At 36.1% G+C, this 19720-nt stretch overlaps 1 long non-coding RNA gene across 1 annotated transcript in view; it reads left to right on the top strand.

Annotated features, from left to right (window-relative positions):
* Window positions 1–931: 931 nt before the first annotated feature.
* Window positions 932–19720, top strand: part of LOC135579040 (uncharacterized) — a 31592-nt gene continuing 12803 nt past the window's right edge. Inside the window, exon 1 of the long non-coding RNA XR_010471304.1 lies at window positions 932–1304. This is a non-coding gene — a long non-coding RNA (uncharacterized LOC135579040). The remainder of the gene's footprint in view (window positions 1305–19720) is intronic.

Here is a 19720-nt window from a genome sequence, read left to right as displayed (position 1 = left end):
CCATCACCAAGTAGTTGTAGTAAAATTTCTTCAAAAAACAAAAGTATAATAACAAGAAATCCAATCTCTTGTCACTGGTGTGTGAAAGGAGTTAGGCTAGTTGATCTTTGGTGAAAGGTAGATGGTACCACTGATGGTACATGCTCCAAAAGAAGTAATGATATCTAGCCTATAATTGCGGTCAAATTACTATTAGTTGGGGTTTGTTTGCTTGTTTGTTTGTTTGTTTACAGTCAATATTGAAGAATTGTTTCTAATTGCATGGTACTTAGTGGATGGAACAAAAGGTTAATATATTTGATAAATTCTCAAATTGTCTGACAAGCTTTATTACATTTGAACTGCTAAGAAAAACTAGCAAGGGGTGTGTTATTCTCCTCTTTAAGGAAGATCTCACCTATCATTCACCAGTGTTCAGAGGTTCACTACAAGCTTACTTGTGTCACCAATTCTCCAAGGATTGGAAAATATATTTTTGACAGCAATATTATTTATGTCACTGTTCTCTAAAGGTTAATTATTTCTGGAAATGGCAATGATATCATGGGCTTGGTTTCACCACTTTTCTGCCTATGGAGTTTAAGTCTGAGGGAAGCACAATAATCAGCGAAGTCACTCATAGATAACATAGTATTCACCTTGAATAAGATTTTGTGAATCTGAGATTTCAACCTTACATTTTGCCTACTTACTAGTGGCATTTTCTATTGAGGATTCTACCAAAACAGTTGCAGTGCAGTCAAATGTGATTCTTCATAAATGCTACAACTGAGAGATACTAAAGCTACTTCTTGCCTTTTTTGTCAGAAAGAGCAATTCCAGCAGTACAAAGGAAGGCATTGTGAAGCATGTTCTTTTCAGTTCCTTTGAAATGCTTGCATCTTATTCTTAGTTTCTTCAAGAAAATCACATGTCAAAAAAGCAAGGAAAAGGAAACAACTGCCTACTGTGTTCCTCTGGACAGAGCATCAGCCTGAAGTAGAAGTGAAAAGGGCACAAGCAGCTCTGGATGGAAGCAGAGAAGATTAACAGCAGAAAACTTGCAAGAAGAAATAACTTTAAGCTTTGGGTTGTTCATTTTGTGGGTTTGCTTTTTTTTTTTTTTTTTTTTTAAAAAAAAAAAAACAAACTAAATATTTCATATTTATATTCTTATTACTTTAAACTCAACTGAAAGAATTAAGCTTCTGCCTTAATGGTGTTACTATATCCTGCAAATCTAACTCATGATCCTGAAGCACTGGGCAACAAGAGCCATTTTGGGTGCTCACACTTCTACTGAAGCCTGTCAGCTGGAAGCTCAGGTTAGAATTTTAGGCTTCACTAATTCTTTTTATAGCAAAAATTTCATGTTTCGAAAAAAGAGAACCTGTGTACAGAACAGGTTATTATTTCCTGTGTACAGGAAATAATATATTAAGAAAGAGATTCGCAATGTGAATTCAAAGACAGAAAAATATCTGTTATGTAGATAATTGAATAACATTAAATGTATCTGTATATGTGCATAGATATCTATTCTTGCACGTATACCTAAATAATGATGAAATTCCCACTTCTGTGCTTTGAGAGTAGTCTCTGAATTTAATTTTTCATATGGTGACATAAAGTTCCAGCAGGCATCTTCATTATATCATTTTTATTAGCCATATCTGTTAAACCTCATCAGAATCTGGTGCTAATGGTTAGCAGAGACCTAGTTTTCTCCGGCAAGTCATCCTCTAAATCATTATCCACAATCATTTGAGTGGTAAAGCTTAAAGCTTCATCATTTCATGAAGCCCTAGTGATTTCAGTTTCATTTATTAGTAAGGCAGGTAGACAGTGAAGGTATTTCATTTCTAGTCTTTTCAGTTTAATAGGACACTTCTGTGGGTGTTTCTATATGAACTAGCTGCTTTTTACCAGAGAGTCGAGTCTTTTTTGCTGGCTTGTGAGTAAAACACTCAAAGTAGTCTGAAACTTAAGACCTTACAAACTCCTTGAACACAATTTCTGTTAATTTCAGTGGTTTTCTGATTCTTGAGGAGTCTCTTGACAGTTATAAGTGAAGTAGAAAGTGAAGTAGATGAAAAGTGTTACTTATTTCCATTTGGTGATTATCTTCGTTGACGTATTTTGTCTTTTCAGGCACGGCCAGGAGTCTAAGAAAACAGGACAAAATGCTTTTTTTTTTGTTGTTGTTGTTAGGCTAATCCTTGTCTGTGCTGGGTCTAGAGCTTCTTAAATCATTGTATTAGGGACTTTGGCACAGAATGGATATCTCAATAAAAATGTGCTACTGCAAGGGTTGGAGGTGAAAAAAGATGTTGAGATGTTAAAGTGTATAGAGCTCAGTCTTACAATGGCGTGCTTACATCTTATGGCAACCTCATATCAGCTATTGTCATCTTGATTTCTCTGACTTTGTGAAAGATATTAGTCAGACTGAATAATGTGGTTAAAACTCAAAAGACGGTCAGCTTTGCTACATTCATCATTGTGTACTGTGTTTGATGAAATCAGTCAGTCTGCCTGTTGTAGGACCTTAAGAGATCTGCCAACAATTAGGAACGTAAAGACAAATAATACAGTAAATAAAAAAAAAAATGCATGTTTATGACTTCGTGAGCTGTAGCTGCCATTATGAAATAAAGCAATCTTGTCTGACAGCAGACATAACTGTTTAAGGAGGGAATAAACAGCCATATAAGATGGTTGAATGTTTTAAAATGGGGGGCAGCTGCCCAAAGTGCTGTTCACTAGAAGATAATGCTTGTAAAGCTGATTCCAGTTTGTCATAATACAGCTAATTTTTCTGACAATATTTTTAACATTAGCCAGTTGCATCCATAGTACAGCTTCTTTGCATAACATACATCTTTAATCTTTTTTAATTTCATGTTATCAGAATTTACCTTCAGATACCAAGTAACTATAGGCAGAGAATGGATTCTTATGCAGAAGTGATGTTAGGTTAGTTAAATTGAAAAGATTCTGTCTGGGATGCCATATATTCACAAAACTCTTTACTAAGAGTGGGATTAATTTCACTTCTCTTTACATGTCTGAACTTGAACTGGTCACCCACACTAGTCATAACAGATAAGATAGGCTTGCTTATGAAGTCACTGAGTCTGAACAAATCTATTCTTCTTTAGGACGTGGTGAATTTACTGGCTATATGAACAGAGTCTGCTCACTGCAGTTCAATTTTAGTGGCCATTCGGAGATACTTCACTACATCATATTTAGTGTGGCACCTATATAGGTATAATTTCTGATGTATCTCTTCTTTACTAGATGTCATGTCTTGATGGTACATAGCTTTTAGAAAATACTTTTCCAGATTGTACACAAGCTTAACCTGGGCCTTCCCTGCTATGTTGTTGGTGCAGTTATTAACCATATGTCACTAAATTTTGCATTTTTATTTTCAGACCAAACAGGTCATGATGTCAAAAACATATGGATGCCCTGATGAGTTGGACTGTTATAGAAAATACAAAGAAAATAACCATTTTCTAATAAGTAATTTTGTCAGAATTCCAAAATAAGTTATGTAGTCTACATGGACAGAACCAGACTCACGCATGCTTGTCCTATTTCCACTTCTGGTTGGATTTATATGGGACGTCTTCCCTGTGCAGTTGTGTTCCCATCTTGAGTGTCATAGCCAGCATTTAAGTACTTCTATATAAATGTCTATGTTTTTTTAGACAGACAAACCTTTTGTACTGGTGATGTCTTTAATTACAGAATTTAATAGTTTGGATCGTGAGTTCACATATCTTTCTAACTAGGGAATGATATAAGCTGTGGTAAACCTGGAGGACATGGACAGTCAGAAAAAGTTTTAATTTAAAACTTATAATTTAATCTATAGTTATTGCTTTAGAAAAGATACAGCTGAAATTGATCTTCAGGGAAAAGCTCTTTTTCTTTTCTTTTCTTTTCTTTTCTTTTCTTTTCTTTTCTTTTCTTTTCTTTTCTTTTCTTTTCTTTTCTTTTCTTTTCTTTTCTTTTCTTTTCTTTTCTTTTCTTTTCTTTTCTTTTCTTTTCTTTTCTTTTCTTTTCTTTTCTTTTCTTTTCTTTTCTTTTCTTTTCTTTTCTTTTCTTTTCTTTTCTTTTCTTTTCTTTTCTTTTCTTTTCTTTTCTTTTCTTTTCTTTTCTTTTCTTTTCTTTTCTTTTCTTTTCTTTTCTTTTCTTTTCTTTTCTTTTCTTTTCTTTTCTTTTCTTTTCTTTTCTTTTCTTCTTTCTTTTCTTTTTTTCTTTTTTTCTTTTTTTTTTCTTATGTGTACATAGAAGCAGCTCTCTCTCAGCTTTTGTCATGGCCATTTGATTGAAAATAGAGTAAGACATTCTCCAGAACTTACTACCTCCCATCGTGTACACAGAATTTTCTAAAGAATAAGGAAAAGGGAGAACTGCTGCATCTCACCTCTTTATTTAAATGGTCCAGACAAGAACTTGGACTTGCTCTCAACAGTCAGCAGCCTCAGTCTCATAATGAATTACTCTAAATCTGTTCCTGAAGCATAGTCATTCTTTGATTCATATATTTGAGTTCTCCAACTGACCCAGTTCAGCAGTACTAGGACAACTTCTACCAAGATGAGAAGTGACAGGTATCCCACCTCCAACTTCCAGCAGAAGCACCCATATAATTATGCATCCATAAATGGATAGATAGAGAATGATAAAAAAAAAAAAAAAGACCCAATAGAATGAGTAATGAGTAATTAAAGTTTACATGTCAATAGAAGATAATTAAACAAAAAGTGTTGTTTTGCATCTCCTACTCTATGATGCTGCAGAACAAGTATCAACACATTGGTGGGTTACTTCAGGAGGGCAAAGGGGCACCAAAAGGGGAAGGGAAATTATGAACAAGTTGGAACATGCCCAAAGGCTAAGGACCCCTCCTGTGAGGCCCACCAAGGGGTCTCTGGTGTAAATCCTGTCACGTGAAAAGAAGATCCCAGACCTATGAACTGATTTGAGAGGCTCTGGCATCCAGGCCCAAAAGACCACATGAAACAGAAGAATGGCCCCATTAATTGCGAATTGGATTTGAGGTCAGTCTCATACAGAGAGGGCAGGTGATGTGAAGGAAGCTCACTTTGCCCATGTTTTTGGGAGATCCGTCAGGTCCTGGAAGACCATTGAGGTGTCCAGGCTGGTGCTATATGTGTTTCCTTATCCCGAGAGCAAAGCTGCAAAGAAAAGGCAGAACGCCAAGCACGCAATCAAGTTTATTGTGTTAGACAATGATTACTGCAAAATCAGCAAGACCTAGCCTTTGGGACACAGACTTCAGTTCCATGCTCTTAGAGATCACAGTTTCTGTAGAGAGAGCAAGTGGATCAGTAAGAGTAGCATGTGCATTTCAGAGCTAGAAGACCATGGTTATTTTTAGGCACAGATGTATCACAGCAGGATGGTGATCTTAAAATGGCTGGTGGGGCTGTTAGTTCTGGGGCCTTGGCTTGCAGGTTGTCAAAACAGAAAAAAGTGTTACAACAAAGACTGCTAATTAGGAAAGCTAAACTAATTTTGCATTGCTGAAAGCATCTTGTTGGCAAAAGTTTAGACAAAAGTTTAGAAGGGAAATACAGGGCCCTTAAATAAAAACTTGTTTTCTGAACCTGGTGATCCAGCACATGTATCTCCCATTAGGGTAGAGGATGACACCTTGGAAGAGACTTCTCTCTTCCTACAGCCTTTCTCTGCAGAGAAAGAGGCTGTCAAACACAATGAGGATGTTTCCCCAGGGGTGTTCACCTTGCTGCACTTCTAAGTCCTGAAGGCTAATTTGAAAGCCCAGCTTTACCCCATACCCTCAAATGTAGCAGAGGTGGTGAAGGAGACCACCTCATGGCTTCCATGGAATATGTTCAGCAGTGGGAATGGCCAGTCATGAGGTTTTGATCTAGGCAATATGTAGAAGAGTACAGATTTTTTAGTTTAGGTCAGGTAGCACTGCATGAAGTTTGTGAAACATTTGTTCAGGGTGTAAAGCAAATTTATGATCATTTACAGCAGCTGTTTGAACCTCATGATTATCTCAGCTCCATCTTGAAGTTGTCAGTGTGCATGCTTTTGTATTCCTTCACCATTAATTGAAAGAATATGAACACTGCAAAATATTTAGACTGGATCAGTACTCTCCTACAAAGTCAGAGCAAGCTGCATTTGGTTCAGACTTCCTGACTTGCTCTCAGTATTTTAAAGGCCATTGGGGGTGGGGTAGCCAGACCTTGTGGTCTTTCCCACATTCCAAAACCATAGAAAAAATTGATGCAATTCAATTAATCTAAATAACAACAATAACTTCTCTTTTTCCAGCAGTTTCACAGAGCTTACAGCAGTGGGAGTTCTGACAAATGCATAAATATTAAGCAGAGCAAAAGAGCTACAAGGCAAATGTGCATGAGAAAGTTGTCTTGTTTGAGGATCTTCTACATGTTATTCTAATTTAAAGGGAAAAGGGTCTGGGGGACTCTTAAGCCAAACAACAGTTTTAGATATCCTAAGATCTATTTCCTCCTTTTGCATGATGAACATTCTTACGGTGTTAAGGATGTCAGCAAAGTTGTACTGTATGACCATGGTCATAGCTTCGTCAATAAAACAATATCCTCTTCGACACCCCAGAGTTATTTTTTAGAATTTTGATACCCTGATGGCCTACTCTGAGTTAGTCAAAGCAAAGGTATACCTGTCTCATGGGACATTTTTCCCCGTGCTTCCTGTGATAGTAAGTGGCAAGCTATTGTTTCCCTTGTGCCGAAACCCACCAGGCCTTCTGTACCCACAATGATGAAGAAAGAGCATTCATGGGTACCTGGGGTCCCTGGGAACTAAACAAGGCTCTGGAAGAGGGTTACAGGGCTGATAATATTTATAAGGTTCACCATCCACACATGGGGTCACAAGATTTGTGTCATAAGGTTTAAAAGTGAATGGGTTCTTAGCATAATTTCCATAAAAATGTCATTATCTATGAAACAAATAACAACAACCTGGAGCAGTTGTCCCAGAAACAAGTTTTCCTGGTTGCTGACATCACTGACAGCTGGTATGCCAAACACCATTCTAGCATGTGGCTAAGTGATTTCCAAATACCTTTTCAAAAGCAGGATGGCCTTTATGTACGTGTTACAGAGTACAAGTCCAACATCTATGCCATACATCACAGAAGCATCTTGATCTCCAGGGAGACCACTGCAAGCCTGGGTTCTATAATATTTTGCATGCAAGTACAGGTACCTGTAAGTTTTCCCACTTTCCTTTTAGCATGGTTACTTAGAATATCAGAGGCTTCCAGGGCCAAATATGTAGCTTCACAATGACTTTCCCAAAGTAAAATGAGACATGGTTTTTCTGGTCTGTCTTGACTTCAATACTGTTGGCAGTTTATCAGCACATTATGCAGCTTATCATATGTCACTGTTGTAAACTCATTGTTATTTCTGCTTTCTGGAACACAGGACAATAAAGGAATCACAAAGTCCCTAAAAGGCTGGTGCTCTACAAGATGCATGTAGAGTTAAAACCTCTGGTAATGCCTGCACCAAAGGGAAATTTCTTAGCAGCAGCACTCAGAGAATTCCCCAAATATGTGCCAGATCCCACATGGTAGAAAAAGTACAAGGTATAACTTTCATTTTTAGCTTTATTTTCCTCATGATTAGGTCATGGACCAGGTCCACTGCTGAAGAGTCAATAGCTGAAGTTTTCCTTTGAGCGTTAAGAAGATGTTTCATACATTCCATCAACATGGAGGGAGAAAGGGATAATAGCCTTTCCACAAAGTATCCTGCTGTGTCTTGCCCTGCAGTGCTATTTCAAAGAGCATCTTTGCTGATGTTATTCCAGCTGTGTGGTACCATATTTCCATCAGCCCCACCTCCCACATTCTGGAGAACTCCAGGGGCCTCGCCAGATGTGTGCTAAAATTTGATCTTGTGTTTTGTGAGCAGATTCTGGAGCTGGCATTGCTGAACAGCATGATCTAGAAACCACCATCCACAATCTTTCTATTTCCCCTGCTCTGTTGCCAGGCACTAGATGCTGAGCTTGGGAGGCTTTTCTCCAGCTGTTGAACTACTAGGGCAAGCCACACTATTTCAGCAGTGGCTGTTCCTTCCTTCCTTTCCATTTTGCAGCAATTATCATGTCAATTTTGTAGATTCAGTCCTTATCTGGACTGATTTTTTGAAGTTCTTCAAGGTAAAAAGTTCCTTCAACTGCTTCATAATATACCACAATCTATTAAGTGATACATAGGTACTTGTCCCTTTCTCACAGCTTCAGTTACCATGAAAATTTCTTCTGTTAATATCAGCTCATAACCCTTATGAAATCCCTCTATTGTTTTGGACACCCAGACATGGTCTCCCTTTTCAAGCAGAGTTTCAGATTCTTTAATTTTAAATATATCTCCATATAGAATTTTCCAAGTGCTTTTAGAGTTTAAAAAGTTCATGTCCACAGGCCCGGATCTGGTAGTTTTGTGAAAATGGTGAACATTGCACTGCTTTCACAAGTTTTATAAAGTACAATCGGTCTATGATATCAGAGACTTGTGCCCCCTACTAAAAGTTACTTTAAAACCACAAGCTGTTTCAGAAGCTGTTTTGCCTTTTAGGCCAATGGCCCAGGAATGCTTACATAATATGGCTATTACTTTTAAAATATTCTTGACACTATCATTGTATATGGAGAACTGCTGCACATCAGCCAAGTCTGTCTGCCATTTTGCATCCACATTTTCCACAATTACCTTTTTCTAAAGTGCTTTCTTACAGCCGTGTGTAAGATGTAAGTATCCTGGATTGCAAACCATATTGATACTTGGCTTCAGTTCAGATCAGCAATTTGTCTGCTATCTGCTTCAAAAGCAAATTTATGCCCCCAAAGCTTCCTACTTAAAATTTTAGTTATTTTTTTGTCGAATGTATAATCACCATCCCCTTACTGAAATAATTTTTGTTTTATGTTCTGTACCTATTTGCTGACATTTCCTTTGAAAATTCTCATTTTCCATCAGACTTCTTTATTCACATTTTATGTCAACAGCCAGCTGTAAACTTCACTTTAAAGTCTGAATTTATCCAAATTTCAAGGCCAGTCAAATCCAGAATTTAGAGATTGCATTACATTTCTAAGAAAATTTATGATACGAAAAATAAAATTTGAATATTGTTCCTGAGTAAATCCCAGAGAGTTGCCACTGACAGCACCATTCATTTGGAGACAAATTTTGCAGTTATATAAATTTCTCTAGTCATGAATGTACTAATTATGTTCTCAGCAAAGATTATGGTCCTGTCATTTTAGATGCAAAGGTGTATGACTCTGTGAACAAGAAAAGGTTTAATTGAATTCAGCTGATGTTCCTTTCAGTGTCAGGTCCTGGGATGTATGAAATCTGTGCTGCTGCTTTGTTTTACTTACTATATTTCTTTCCAAGCATAATGTTGAATTCAGAGCATTGTTTACGTTTGCATTTCAAAATGTTTAAGGAAAAAATGGAATAAAATCGCATATCAACAAATAAAAAGATAAATTATTTACCTTATAGATAACAAAGACTATAATAATATAAATATAATATGCTTTTCTGCCTCCTTCTGGTGTATGACTGGGTATATGTGTATGTGCATACTTGTACTTATGCAACATACACATATATCAATATGTGTATCTATGTTTTTACACACACACATTGTGTATATGTATGAATATATATACACATCTACACATATAGATGTATGTCTTCTGTCTTCTGTTTTTCATATTCAGGACAGCTTATGAATGTTGAATTATCTCTTTTAAAGTAAAAGATGATGATTTTTCTATATATGAATTAATCTTTTGATGTGTTCATATTGCAAAATCAATAGGAAAAGCACTGACAAATAGTCAAGAACTGATAGCTTAGTATTTGCATGTAATTGCCTTCATACATTTACAGGATGTGCTTAGGATAAAACTCTCATATGAGTAATAAATAATTCTATAAGGTGCCTGGATAACTAAGTAGAAGGATCAAATACGATGATATTGGAAATACTTTCAGACACTGACTTATTTTTGTAAAAAAATGTTGAAAGGCAATTGCACTTAAAATTGGTTGGTGGTTTCAAGACCAGAAAATATATTATTTTATGCCTACCACATCTAGCTTTCAATGACAATGCAAGTTCACCATCTGTATTCAAAGAGCACTAAGTATACTTCCTCCCTTTCTCCTTCTTTGGCATACTAATCAGTTTCCATAAAATAGAAGTGTGGCCAGAAACTCAAATTCAAGGTCTCACACAGGTTCACTTCTCCTTCAAAGCAAAACTCTGAATGCACATGACATCTGCAAATAGCTAGAAATACAAAATAAACTCTGAGATTATATATGGCATGTGCTTCCAAACAAATAAATCTGAATTCTTGTAGAAAAGATGAAAAGGTTAATAAATCATACAGCCTGAAATCCAAGTTGTTTAGTGGTTACAGTAAGACATAAGATAATTTTAATTTTTATTCGTAGGTGATGCCCAAGTGTTTTCATTTTTCTAATTAACACATATTTGCTGATGACATAGTAGAAATAGCTAGACTCTGGAGAGGACTTGGAGAAAAGTCAATGACTCTGAAGTAGCATGCTGCAGTGATTGTAGACAGTGTGCTTGACTTGGCTGTCCTTATCCACCAGTTCTAAGAGCTTGATGAGGATAAGTGTCCCTGAACTGAGGGAAAAGATGCATTAATCATGGTTCCAGTGGCTGAACAGGTGCTTCTGCCTAACCATCTTCTTTGTGAATATGCTGGAAAATTGTTCAACATGCAGGTGCATATCAGAAAAAGTATGCCATAGTATTAAAAAATTTGAAAGGTAGTGGGCTTAAGCAGTAATGTGGGAAGTTTTATTAAACCTTTTCAAAAGAAAAGGGACAGCAGACTAGAACATTGATATAATTTCAGTTTTAGAACATCTATTTCTCTTACTGCTTTTTATCAATAAACAGAAGGATTTCAGAAATTGACAGTTCAGTGATAATCTATTTAAGATCTTCGCATATTATCAGAGTGCTTTTCTTACAGAAGACATATTTCATTTATAAACTTAGGTGACTGATGTGGAAGAGATTCTCAGAGCAATCTTATTAGTTCTACTGGGAATAACACATAATTTTATCGTTTGCTCTTATTGACAGAAAACTACAAAGCATATGGAAAATTATCTGTGGAGAAGCTTCACTTGACTTCAACAGTAATAACTGCAAGATCAATTAATTTTCAACATTTCAGGTGTTTTTCATAATAATTTGAAAGTTAAATTAAAACAAACCAAAACCAGTGCTTGTGAGCCAGTGTGCCTAATTTTAGGCATCCTTCTTGTGCCTAAAAGATCAGATGCCTGAAGCAGTATTTATTCTCCGTATAGCTGATAAAGACAGGCTGTCACAGGGAAATTCTTTCACATTAAGCCAGGTGTAGCCCTTAACAGGTATCTGCTGCACTTCACAGACTGAACAGGAACAACAAACTGTTCAGCACTAAGTAAAATAGAGCAAGGATTAATTCCTGTTCAAGAAGCAAAGAAAATCAAGCTATCACTGTTTTTGCCTACTTCCCCCTAGCAGAAGCTTTCTTTACCAGTGCTATGTCATTTGGCCAAATAGTGTTTCTGTGCCCTCATTTACCATTTTGTGTGATTTTTTTTCAGCTTGGAGTGTCTGAAATTAATTAGAATTTTAGTGCAATTTGTTACCACTTTGGTCTTATGCTTCGAGGTTCTGGAAATGAAATAATCCTCAGATTTTTCCCAAACATTGGTCTGGAGAAAGCCAGTTGGAGTCACACTTAAGCTGACAGCTAAGATCAGGCATTCAGATGAATTTATTTTCTTTCATTAGGAGAACAGCTAATAGTATGCATTTTCTTGCTACATCTTTTCCTGCATACAAGTAAGTACACAGTCAGAAATTCAGTGTTTAAATCAGCTGGAGTAGATGCAACATCCTAAATTTAGAAGATAAATCCCTTGCTATTTGTTTTGTTTCTATACAGCTTCTGAATTGATCTCTTCTTTAGGATGCAGTTTTCTGAAAATCTCAGGCATTTGTAAATACAGATTTTAAGTAGAGATCTGCCATATATTCACATCCCATTTCGTTGTCCTTTGCTGAGCTTTGCTTGTGGCAATTGACAGAATTTAATTTAGTGACAAAATAATCTCACAATCAATTTGGGGAATGAACATATTTTAAGATAGACTATGACATTTATGTCAATGTCCCTTAGAAGTGATATTGAACAGCTGCACAATCACAAAAGAAGTAATTGAAGGAATGCACCACACACATACTGTTTGCTGGGATTGATTTAGAGCTTGTGGATCTGCTCAAACATCCATCCATGCACACACATCAAGTTTAATGTGCATGTGTGCATGAGCAACTCTTCTGCAGTGCATTTTGCCAATACAGATTACTTCATCAGTGAAGAACATCTGTGCCACTCAAGGAGAAAAGGAAAATAAGGAAGTAGGCCATGTCCAGTACCTGTTTGTTTCTTTGAAGTTTTTAAGGATCTTTTTCCACTAGAGAAAAACTCAGTATTCATAAGCCTCTGAACTCTCCAGAACAGTCCAAAGCAACCAATTCACAACTGGTAAAAATGATCATACATGGTCTAGTAAAATATTTTGCAATTTCTGTCTTTTGTATTCAGTAATCATGAAAAATCTAGATTGTTGCTCTAACTGAAGGCTTATAAAGGTAAATTAATTTTGCTCCACAATGTCTATGGGCACTAAACCAACATATAAATACCACATACAAATCTGCATAGTTCAAATTTCTTGTACGTTACATATTTTAAAAATCTTAGTGTTTTGTTTGGTGTGCCATCCTAGAGATGCACGCAATGGAATGAATATATCATCAATTTAGATGTCAGCATTCAGAGAAATTTGAACTTTCTGTTCAGATATTATGTTGTTTAACATATCAATAAAATAATGCCATGAGGAAAACCCCTCTTTTCAAAGCTATTTAAATGTTTGTTCATGCTTCAGTGACACAAGAAGTCTATTTAAATGTAAATAATGAAATGCTAGAAGGCATGGCTATTGGCATTAAACCCATTTACAAATAAACACAATAAAAATTTGAATGCCTGTCTTCTGTCTAAAATAAGAAACGTACTAAACCTCTGTCTTCTGTAATATACTTATATACGCTATCTTATATATATATGGGTATATGTATTTATTTATACATAGACAAAAACACATACATGTATTTCATAGATCTTTTTGGCAGTGATTTTATTTGTTTGTTTGTTTGTTCATTTTTTATTTTCTTTATTTTTTTGTTTAATAATTGCTTCTACATAGTCTCAATCTGAAATTCCCCAACAATTTATTAAATTGGTGTCAACATTAAACTACACTAAAAATCAGTAAAATGTCTTTTTTGCCTTTTTTTTTTTTTTCTCCACAGTGAACCTGAATCAGAGAATTAGAGCAGCTATATTTCTAAGGTCAAACACTCATAATGTCTTTAACAACAATAAAAGAGTCAGAATTAAAATCCCAAATACTCAGGAAGGACATTTTCTCATCTTGTCTCTCTTATAAATAAATAAATTCTCCTGTTGCCACATAATGAACTCTTACAAGCGTCAGTGACTAGAGCATTAATTACATTAACTCTTGTAGGCATTCAAACTCAGAGCTTTATTCCCTCATCTGGGACTGTCAGGAAGAATATTAGAGTCAGTTTGTTAATGTTTCATTTAGGCCTGTGTCTGCCATTTTCTCTCTACTCAGCCATTTCTGTCCTTGCTCAGTAATCTTCTTGAATTGGGAACAGGTCAGCAAAGACATTATTCATCACTATCTTTTAATGTAACAGTGGAACTGCAGTGCAAGGACAGATCATTATTTTATATTTCATCAGTGAAGTGATCAAGATTTTTTTCCCTTATTGTCAATATGCAAGATCAAGCCTATAAAAGTGAAGGAACAGTTTGTGAGGGAAGAATACAGGATACTCTAGGAGACACTGTAGATAAGGAGATAAGCAGGGGGAAACAGATTATTAGAAGGACCTGATAGAAATCTAGTGAAGTAGTTAGAAAAAGAAGATGAAAGGAAGGCTGATAGACTTGATGTATGTAATGAGAAACACAACTCTGATGGCAGTGCTACAAAATAGGCAAGAGATAAAGGGAGTTTTAACAGGGAGAAATAAATATCTTGAAAAGGAATTTAAATTAAGATTTCCTGAAACTAAAGAATTCAATTCAGTAAATGTGTTCTGAAAGTCTATGCTTTTATGCCTCAATAAGATGACCAAGCACTGATTTCTTGTTTGAGTTCAAGTGTCACCAACTGGCTCATAGACACACTGCTTAGAGTGAGCCTACATTGTGTGAAATTTATCTCAGAGAGGGATTTTTGAACAAGTTCAAAATGAAGCCACTTAAGCAGCATGTGCAAATAAGTCTGTACGGTTCAGCCTCTCTGTTATTTAACACAGTAGACTTACCCAAAAGATGTGGAAGGAAAATAAAACATGCTACAGAAGAAAAACAAGAGAAAAATAAAAATGCAAGCAGTAAAATGGAAAGCCAAATCAACAGCAATAAAGTTCAAAAGAAGCAGAAAAAGGCTTTCTAAAATACTTTAGAAATGTACTGAGAAGTTTGCTGCCATATGGTGAAACACATTGTACATTTGTCTCTGTTCTGACATTTGAATGTAAACTGGTAAAGCATGAAGTAGAGTTTCAGCCAGCTCAGATTAGGGTACTGGTATCTCTCCACAATATTGGATTGTCGGCTGACACAGCTTTACTTTGTTGTCTGCCACCTCTTATCAAGCAGAGAGCTGAGGAAGAATGAGATATTCTGTTTTATTCTGCATGTCTGCCTCCCTCAGATGCATTTTCTTCTGGAGATGCACTTAGCCCATGTAGCTCCTTTTGTAGCTGTAATCTGTAATGGATAATTGAACAGATAAAAAGCAAGACACCTGAACATCAGCCCTTCTATGGACTGAGACCAGTGATACCTAAAAAAGCTATGTGAAGCTGTGACATGCTAGAAGGGATAAGGCATGATATCCGTAAACAAAAGAGCTATATATGCTGACTTTTAACACACACTAGAAAAACCCATAATCAAACCAAACAAGCAAACAAACAAAAAGAAACCCCACCTAATGATCTCTTTTGGACTTTCACTTGAATAGTTTGGAAATATAAAAATTACTGAATAACCGCTTATTTTTGAACTTACAAAGCCTCTTTGTGGCCATTTATAAGGTTTCAACACTTTATTCAGGTGCTGGAAGGATCTGATACAAGCTCTGAACTCTGGCATTAGACAAGATTGCAGCAGATCACTCTGATTCTGAACTAATACTTTATGAGGTTGTGGAACAAGAAGAGAACAAGAGAGCTGTATAATAAACATCTATAGCCTTGTTGACTGATGTCATCCTTTCAGATACACAGACTGCTTCTTCTCCTAAAGGCAAAGCTACTGTCTCCTCTTCCGTGTCTGCTGTAGACACCTCATTCTTCATTGTAGAGTAGCGAATTAGGCAGCTAAATTGGCATTTACAAAAATGAATCCACAAAATCTTCAGGTTGAACAGGAACTATTTTTAATTAAAATGTGTTTGAAGCTGCTCCTCCCTCAGTTTTTTTCCACAGGCAAACTAAAAGAATTATATCACATGCTTTATTCACACTGTGCAAATAAAGAAGATCAAACTGACTCCCTGAAAGTCAGCTTTGGAAATAGAAACAGAATGGAGCACAACTCTAACACAGCCAGGTGACCTGTGTGTACACTGTGAGCCCGTTTGGGTGCACATTCACACTCAGCCTCTTCTTCCCTATGCGTTTGCATCTTATCCCTAGTCGTACCGTTGCAAAAGTCTGGAAACCTGCATAAACCTGTATGAAATGAGAGGGTGTCCCAGATGTGCAAATCCTTATCTTAGTGGATTCAAACAGAATTTGATGAACCTTTTCAGTGACACTAAGGTTTCATGCAAGGATCACTTCCACAGGTGGGTGTAAAGTGTCTCTGAACTCCGTAAGAAGCTAGTAAATGCAGCTTACATTATCTAAAGAAGCTATGCCTGCTTATAAGAACAGTTAAGCAAGCATACAGACAGTTTCTAGTAAGAAAACTGTGGTGTCTGTATTGCAGCTACCTGTGAGAAAAGAAAGCTAGTAAACTTCAACTGGATAACAAGAATACTTCCTTTATTCTTCACAGAATATCTATTTTACAATTTGTTTTTTGTTTTGTTTTTCACTGTCTTCTAATTCTGAAGCCTTCTTTGGATTAAGTACACTCACTTTAATTTCATTAAGGTATAAACTTTAAAGATCCTTAGTAATCTTGATTATTTTTTCAAGAATTGCTTTTATGACAGCTTGTTAGACCTTTTTCTTTTAAACATGTTTCAAGTAAAATCTCAGCCTAATTGTATCAAAATATCTTGGAACAGCTGAAAACCTTATTTCATAGATGACTGACACTAAGGTACTCCACAGACATGAGAAATGCTATTCTCCCATTAAGAAAGTTATTGCTGTCACATCATTCAAACCTGTATGATGCCAAACATCAGCATGGTATTACTTTTGAACAAGGAAGATCTAATTGCCCTACCATTTCACAATACTGCCAAAATATCTGTGTAATGGATCACTGAGATAACTTCAAATTCAGAACTTTTACAATTATTGATGCAACTGAATAGGCTCTGCATTTTCTGAGCAGAATTCAGGTCATTTCCAGCTCTCTACTGTAGTAGTAGTTATCCGAAGAAGATCGTGATTTTCTTAGTGTGAGGTCATAAACTGAGCAAAGTCCTGATGTTCAGGTGTCGTGGTTGAGACGGACAAACGACATAGACCAAGTTCTTCCAGGATGAAAGTAGTAGATGCCATTTATTGCCACAAGTGCATTTTTATACAGTTTTACCAATTCATGTGTCTCTTCAGTACTGGTTACAAGTTACAGCAGTAACATCTTCTTGGCTATTTTGGCTATCATCAATGTTACTCTTTTCCTCCCTTCTCTCTCACGGGTACATCCTTAACATCTCCGGATACTCCATTACTCCCAACTTTCTCATGAGTAGGCCTTAATACCTTCAAGGCTAATTTCTGTTCCCATGCCCTCTGTCAGGGAACCCACGGACCCGCTGTAGTCCCATATTCAGGTCCTATTGTAAAGTAAGTTAATGAACAAAAAACCTCATTTCTCTACAGAGAACTATGGAATAGAAACATTTCAGGAACCTGATATTGTCATAGAGGCACCTCAAAGGTCAATTTAGGCAGGTGATAAGCTCAAAACAGACTTTATTCTAACAAGAACTTTTTAGTGGAAAATCAACTAGAAACGGGTTTCATCAAAAATTATTCAGCATTCTGATGACATAAAACACAGATTCAGATATGAGTTAGGAGTTCAGTTATTTCACAGCCACTTCATACGTGATGGATTTCAGCACTCTGATGACATAAAACACAGATTCAGATATGAGTTAGGAGTTCAGTTATTTCACAGCCACTTCATACGCGATGGATTAGATCCCAAAACTCTTAACATGATGATTCAAAATATGCATATTCCCACTCATACAAAGTGAGGATTCTCATGGCTACCCAGAAGATGACTTACCAATAAACCAAGGTGTCTCAGTCCTCAAGGAACTTGCCTTAGATGGCCAGTCTAAGGAGGAGAGTCTTCAACTGCAGATGCACTGTTCCAGGGAAGACCAACTCAACAGGGTCTCTAGCGGGATCCATTTCTACCCGAGGTGAATCTGAGCAGTGGTTATTTATGGTAGTGGTTCAGAAACTTCTCTCAACTGAGGCATCTCATTGGCCAATGGCACTGTCTGTTGACCAAAAGGTGCATACGTGACCATAGTGGTCTATTGGTCTAGCAGTTTCTGGTACTTTTGATGGAGGAGGAAGTGCATCTGACACAAACATAAGCAGACAATAATTTCTAAATGTGATGATACTAGGTCTTTCTTTAAGATACAACATACAAGATTCTGTGATTCACATGCTCAGAGTTTTCAATAAAGTTTCCTTCCAGCTTAAGTTTTCCATGCTTTATATGATTAGATATTTATTATTACTGACTTACTTTTCTTTCTTTCATGGAATATTTTATTAACAAAAAACAAACAACTCCAGAGAAATTCAAATTCTGCTTTCAAAAGCCCTTCAGTGTCACTATTGCTACTGAATACAATAGCAGTAGGCATATAATTACTGAATCCATAGCAGTAGAAATGCCTTATTCATATTCATGGGTTTTCCTTTCATGATAAAACATTTGGTTTCTTCCATTTTCAGTTTGCATATAAATTTCACAACAGATTTGGATTCATTTGGCATAATGTTTTATACCTTCATACTTTGAAGGTAAATACAATATTTTAGTATTGGCATCAAGTACCTTGCAGACTTTTGAGTTGGCATTTTGAATGATATTTTTCTATACATTTTTGGACAGGTAACAGTAGCTGTATAAGTTATGAAAAAAAATCCTGAGTTATGACAAAAAAAAAAAAAAAGAAATAAAATATTTCTGATCTTCTGTTAGCTCTTCAAAGTCAGTTTATAAGTTACTTACATAACCTCATGTCTAGATCTGTCTGTCAGTTTTTATAGATTATTCTGATAGACTGTGCAGTGGTTGAAACAAGCCTTATTTACACTCAATTAAAACTAAAATCACCTGTAAGTCAGGTTCTTTTTATAATCTTGAAAGATCTGGATCATAGATCATGTGGCAGTCAAAGTACAGCAATTCTATAGCCTACGGTATAACACAGTGTCACACACACACACAAATAACATATTTAAAGATAAATAGTGCATGTCAGTCAGGTTTTGGCAGTTTTTTGATATCCTCATGTTCTTTTCTGAGATTACAAATATCATCATCTTGGAAAGTACTGACATGACGGCATTTCAAGATAATTTGACATAATTCGTGTTTGTAACAACATCATGATGAAAAAATGTGTGCAAAGATCATTCATATTGACAAAACATTGAAAAAAAATTACATTACACTTGCTAAACATAAAAGTTACAGCTACTGTCTAGCAGTAAACACTAGAAAATGGACTTAACTTTACATGTAGAATAGCTTATGAAATAATTTTTTATCATGTTTATGGTATTCTTACCCCTTTGCTGTGGTGTATGCACGCTGTGTTGACCTAGTGGAGTGCAGTACAGTGACTTACAGAACTTCCAGGAAAAGTAGACGTAAGCTGCTACTGTATTAATATGATCTTGAAAGGTCTTTAATGACCACCTCAGCTTTATACACACACTGAAGTTAAAAATGGCTTTATGTGTAATTAGACTTACGACTCATACCTTGTACATTATGTTTCAGGCTGTTTGTACTTCAGTAGCTCTGGTTCAAGACACCTACACTGAGCTCAGTTTAGGACTTTGCTGCTGTACCACGGTGGTGCAGTGGGCTTTTTTGTGCTGATTGTTCCAAAACCAAACCAAACCAAACCAAACCAAACCAAACCAAACCAAACCAAGCCAAATCAAACCAAACCAAACCAACAAAAAACCCACAAACAAACAACACCAACACAAAACAAACAAACAAACAAAACAATCAAAAACACCAAGCAAAAACAAACAAAACAATC

Source organism: Columba livia, chromosome 1 (genome assembly GCF_036013475.1).
Source record: "Columba livia isolate bColLiv1 breed racing homer chromosome 1, bColLiv1.pat.W.v2, whole genome shotgun sequence".
NCBI lineage: Eukaryota > Metazoa > Chordata > Aves > Columbiformes > Columbidae > Columba > Columba livia.
The sequence above is the reverse complement of the archived record's forward strand: the minus strand, read 5'-3'. Positions and strand labels throughout refer to the sequence as shown.